The following is a 6,742-nucleotide window of genomic DNA, read 5'->3' as shown; positions in this document are numbered from 1 at the left end:
TGAAGGAAGTCGTCTCCAGACATGGAATACCAATCTCTATTATCTCTGATAGGGATGGCAGATTTATTTCAAGATTCTGGCAGACATTACAGCAAGCATTAGGAACTCGTCTAGACATGAGTACTGCCTATCATCCACAAACTGATGGGCAGAGCGAAAGGACGATACAAACGCTTGAAGATATGCTACGAGCATGTGTTATTGATTTCGAAAACAGTTGGGATCGACATCTACCGTTAGCAGAATTTTCCTACAACAACAGCTACCATTCAAGCATTGAGATGGCGCCGTTTGAAGCACTTTATGGTAGAAAGTGCAGGTCTCCGATTTGTTGGAGTGAAGTGGGGGATAGACAGATTACGGGTCCGGAGATTATACAAGAAACTACCGAGAAGATCATCCAAATTCAACAACGGTTGAAAACCGCCCAAAGTCGACAAAAGAGCTACGCTGACATTAAAAGAAAAGATATAGAATTTGAAATTGGAGAGATGGTCATGCTTAAAGTTGCACCTTGGAAAGGCGTTGTTCGATTTGGTAAACGAGGGAAATTAAATCCAAGGTATATTGGACCATTCAAGATTATTGATCGTGTCGGACCAGTAGCTTACCGACTAGAGTTACCTCAACAACTCGCGGCTGTACATAACACTTTCCACGTCTCGAATATGAAGAAATGTTTTGCTAAAGAAGATCTCACTATTCCGTTAGATGAAATCCAAATCAACGAAAAACTTCAATTCATCGAAGAACCCGTCGAAATAATGGATCGTGAGGTTAAAAGACTTAAGCAAAACAAGATACCAATTGTTAAGGTTCGATGGAATGCTCGTAGAGGACCCGAGTTCACCTGGGAGCGTGAAGATCAGATGAAGAAGAAATACCCGCATCTATTTCCAGAAGATTCGTCAACACCTTCAACTGCTTAAAATTTCGGGACGAAATTTATTTAACGGGTAGGTACTGTAGTGACCCGAACTTTTCCATGTTTATATATATTAATTGAGATTGATATTTACATGATTAAATGTTTCCAACATGTTAAGCAATCAAACTTGTTAAGACTTGATTAATTGAAATATGTTTCATATAGACAATTGACCACCCAAGTTGATCGGTGATTCACGAACGTTAAAACTTGTAAAAACTATATGATAACATATATATGGATATATATATATAGTTAACATGATACTATGATAAGAAAACATATCATAAAGTATATTAACAATGAACTACATATGTAAAAACAAGACTACTAACTTAATGATTTTTAAACGAGACATATATGTAACGATTATCGTTGTAAAGACATTTAATGTATATATCATATTAAGAGATATTCATACATGATAATATCATGATAATATAATAATTTAAAATCTCATTTGATATTATAAACATTGGGTTAACAACATTTAACAAGATCGTTAACCTAAAGGTTTCAAAACAACACTTACATGTAACGACTAACGATGACTTAACGACTCAGTTAAAATGTATATACATGTAGTGTTTTAATATGTATTTATACACTTTTGAAAGACTTCAATACACTTATCAAAATACTTCTACTTAATAAAAATGCTTACAATTACATTCTCGTTCAGTTTCATCAACAATTCTACTCGTATGCACCCGTATTCGTACTCGTACAATACACAGCTTTTAGATGTATGTACTATTGGTATATACACTCCAATGATCAGCTCTTAGCAGCCCATGTGAGTCACCTAACACATGTGGGAACCATCATTTGGCAACTAGCATGAAATATCTCATAAGATTACAAAAATATGAGTAATCATTCATGACTTATTTACATGAAAACAAAATTACATATCCTTTATATCTAATCCATACACCAACGACCAAAAACACCTACAAACACTTTCATTCTTCAATTTTATTCATCTAATTGATCTCTCTCAAGTTCTATCTTCAAGTTCTAAGTGTTCTTCATAAATTCCAAAAGTTCTAGTTTCATAAAATCAAGAATACTTTCAAGTTTGCTAGCTCACTTCCAATCTTGTAAGGTGATCATCCAACCTCAAGAAATCTTTTTTTTCTTACAGTAGGTTATCATTCTAATACAAGGTAATAATCATATTCAAACTTTGGTTCAATTTCTATAACTATAACAATCTTATTTCAAGTGATGATCTTACTTGAACTTATTTTCGTGTCATGATTCTGCTTCAAGAACTTCGAGCCATCCAAGGATCCATTGAAGCTAGATCCATTTTTCTCTTTTCCAGTAGGTTTATCCAAGGAACTTAAGTTAGTAATGATGTTCATAACATCATTCGATTCATACATATAAAGCTATCTTATTCGAAGGTTTAAACTTGTAATCACTAGAACATAGTTTAGTTAATTCTAAACTTGTTCGCAAACAAAAGTTAATCCTTCTAACTTGACTTTTAAAATCAACTAAACACATGTTCTATATCTATATGATATGCTAACTTAATGATTTAAAACCTGGAAACACGAAAAACACCGTAAAACCGGATTTACGCCGTCGTAGTAACACCGCGGGCTGTTTTGGGTTAGTTAATTAAAAACTATGATAAACTTTGATTTAAAAGTTGTTATTCTGAGAAAATGATTTTTATTATGAACATGAAACTATATCCAAAAATTATGGTTAAACTCAAAGTGGAAGTATGTTTTCTAAAATGGTAATCTAGACGTCGTTCTTTCGACTGAAATGACTACCTTTACAAAAACGACTTGTAACTTATTTTTCCGACTAGAAACCTATACTTTTTTTGTTTAGATTCATAAAATAGAGTTCAATATGAAACCATAGCAATTTGATTCACTCAAAACGGATTTAAAATGAAGAAGTTATGAGTAAAACAAGATTGGATAATTTTTCTCATTTTAGCTACGTGAAAATTGGTAACAAATCTATTCCAACCATAACTTAATCAACTTGTATTATATATTATGTAATCTTGAGATACCATAGACACGTATACAATGTTTCGACCTATCATGTCGACACATCTATATATATTTCGGAACAACCATAGACACTCTATATGTGAATGTTGGAGTTAGCTATACAGGGTTGAGGTTGATTCCAAAATATATATAGTTTGAGTTGTGATCAATACTGAGATACGTATACACTGGGTCGTGGATTGATTCAAGATAATATTTATTGATTTATTTCTGTACATCTAACTGTGGACAACTAGTTGTAGGTTACTAACGAGGACAGCTGACTTAATAAACTTAAAACATCAAAATATATTAAAAGTGTTGTAAATATATTTTGAACATACTTTGATATATATGTATATATTGTTATAGGTTCGTGAATCAACCAGTGGCCAAGTCTTACTTCCCGACGAAGTAAAAATCTGTGAAAGTGAGTTATAGTCCCACTTTTAAAATCTAATATTTTTGGGATGAGAATACATGCAGGTTTTATAAATGATTTACAAAATAGACACAAGTACGTGAAACTACATTCTATGGTTGAATTATCGAAATCGAATATGCCCCTTTTTATTAAGTCTGGTAATCTAAGAATTAGGGAACAGACACCCTAATTGACGCGAATCCTAAAGATAGATCTATTGGGCCTAACAAACCCCATCCAAAGTACCGGATGCTTTAGTACTTCGAAATTTATATCATATCCGAAGGGTGTCCCGGAATGATGGGGATATTCTTATATATGCATCTTGTTATTGTCGGTTACCAGGTGTTCACCATATGAATGATTTTTATCTCTATGTATGGGATGTGTATTGAAATATGAAATCTTGTGGTCTATTGTTACGATTTGATATATATATAGGTTAAACCTATAACTCACCAACATTTTTGTTGACGTTTTAAGCATGTTTATTCTCAGGTGATTATTAAGAGCTTCCGCTGTCGCATACTTAAATAAGGACAAGATTTGGAGTCCATGCTTGTATGATATTGTGTAAAAACTGCATTCAAGAAACTTATTTTGTTGTAACATATTTGTATTGTAAACCATTATGTAATGGTTGTGTGTAAACAGGATATTTTAGATTATCATTATTTGATAATCTACGTAAAGCTTTTTAAACCTTTATTGATGAAATAAAGGTTATGGTTTGTTTAAAAATGAATGCAGTCTTTGAAAAACGTCTCATATAGAGGTCAAAACCTCGCAACGAAATCAATTAATATGGAACGTTTTTAATCAATAAGAACGGGACATTTCAATATATATACAGTTAAATGTTGTTACAACGATAATCGTTACATATATGTCTCGTTTCGAAATCATTAAGTTAGTAGTCTTGTTTTTACATATGTAGTTCATTGTTAATACACTTAATGACATGTTTACTTATCATTTATCATGATTAAACATAGTGTATCAATATCTTAATATGATTCATATATATTTAGTAAGACGTTGTTATAACGATAATCGTTATATATATCGTTTCGAGTTTCTTAATTCAATAAACTCAATTTTATGTATATAACTCATTGTTAAAATAACTACTTATATTAAAATACCTAATGAGATACATACTTATAATAAAATCATGTTAACTATATATATAACCATATATATGTCATCGTATATTTTTTACAAGTTTTAACGTTCGTGAATCACCGGTCAACTTGGTTGGTCAATTGTCTATATGAAACCTATTTCAATTAATCAAGTCTTAACAAGTTTGATTTGGAATTGAAGATACGATGACATATATATGGTTATATATATAGTTAACATGATTTTATTATAAGTATGTATCTCATTAGGTATTTTAACAATGAGTTATATACATAAAGATGAGACTATTAATTTAAGAAACTCGAAAACGATATATATAACGATTATCGTTATAACAACGTCTTACTAGGTACATATGAATTATTTTAAGATATTGATACACTTGGTTAATTATGTTAAATGATAAGTAAATATATTATTAAGTGTATTAACAATGAAATACATATGTAAAAATAAGACTACTAACTTAATGATTTCGAAACGAGACATATATGTAACGATTATCGTTGTAACGACATTTAACTGTATATATATCATAATAAGATATATTATATATCATAATATCATGATAATATAACAATTTAACATCTCATTTGTTATAATAAACAATGGGTTAACAACATTAAACAAGATCGTTAATCTAAAGGTTTCAAAACAACATTTACATGTAACGACTAACGATGATTTAACGACTCATTTAAAATGTATATACATGTAGTGTTTTAATATGTATTCATACACTTTTGAAAGACTTCAAGACACTTATCAAAATACTTCTACTTAACAAAAATGCTTACAATTACATCCTCGTTCAGTTTCATCAACAATTCTACTCGTATGCACCCGTATTCGTACTCGTACAATACACAGCTTTTAGATGTATGTACTATTGGTATATACACTCCAATGATCAGCTCTTAGCAGCCCATGTGAGTCACCTAACACATGTGGGAACCATAATTTGGCAACTAGCATGAAATATCTCATAAAATTACAAAAATATGAGTAATCATTCATGACTTATTTACATGAAAACAAAATTACATATCCTTTATATCTAATCCATACACCAACGATCAAAAACACCTACAAACACTTTCATTCTTCAATTTTCTTCATCTAATTAATCTCTCTCAAGTTCTATCTTCAAGTTCTAAGTGTTCTTCATAAATTCCAAAAGTTCTAGTTTCATAAAATCAAGAATACTTTCAAGATTGCAAGTTTACTTCCAAGTTTTCTAAATCCATTCCAAGTAATCATCCAAGATTAAGAAACCTTTGTTACTTACAGTAGGTTATCTTTCTAATACAAGGTAATTATCATATTCAAACTTTAATTCAATTTCTATAACTATAACAATCTTATTTCGAGTGGAAATCTTACTTGAAATTGTTTTCGTGTCATGATTCTACTTCAAGAACTTTCAAGCCATCCAAGGATCCTTTGAAGCTAGATCTATTTTTCTCATTTCCAGTAGGTTTATCCAAGGAACTTGAGGTAGTAATGATGTTCATAACATCATTCAATTCATACATATAAAGCTATCTTATTCGAAGGTTTAAACTTGTAATCACTAGAACATAGTTTAGTTAATTCTAAACTTGTTCGCAAATAAAAGTTAATCCTTCTAACTTGACTTTTAAAATCAACAAAACACATGTTCTATATCTCTATGATATGCTAACTTAATGATTTAAAACCTGGAAACACGAAAAACACCGTAAAATCGAATTTACGCCGTCGTAGTAACACCGCGGGCTGTTTTGGGTTAGTTAATTAAAAACTATGATAAACTTTGATTTAAAAGTTGTTATTCTGGGAAAAAAATTTTTATTATGAACATGAAACTATATCCAAAAATTATGGTTAAACTCAAAGTGGAAGTATGTTTTCTAAAATGGTCATCTAGACGTCGTTCTTTCGACTGAAATGACTACCTTTACAAAAATGACTAGTAACTTATTTTTCTGACTATAAACCTATACTTTTTATGTTTAGATTCATAAAATAGAGTTCAATATGAAACCATAGCAATTTGATTCACTCAAAACGGATTTAAAATGAAGAAGTTATGGGTAAAACAAGATTGGATAATTTTTCTCATTTTAGCTACGTGAAAATTGGTAACAAATCTATTCCAACCATAACTTAATCAACTTGTATTGTATATTATGTAATCTTGAGATACCATAGACACGTATACAATGTTTCGACCTATCA

The sequence above is a fragment of the Rutidosis leptorrhynchoides genome, chromosome 5 (genome assembly GCF_046630445.1).
Source record: "Rutidosis leptorrhynchoides isolate AG116_Rl617_1_P2 chromosome 5, CSIRO_AGI_Rlap_v1, whole genome shotgun sequence".
NCBI classification, from domain to species: Eukaryota; Viridiplantae; Streptophyta; class Magnoliopsida; order Asterales; family Asteraceae; genus Rutidosis; species Rutidosis leptorrhynchoides.
This window is presented reverse-complemented; position numbering follows the sequence as displayed.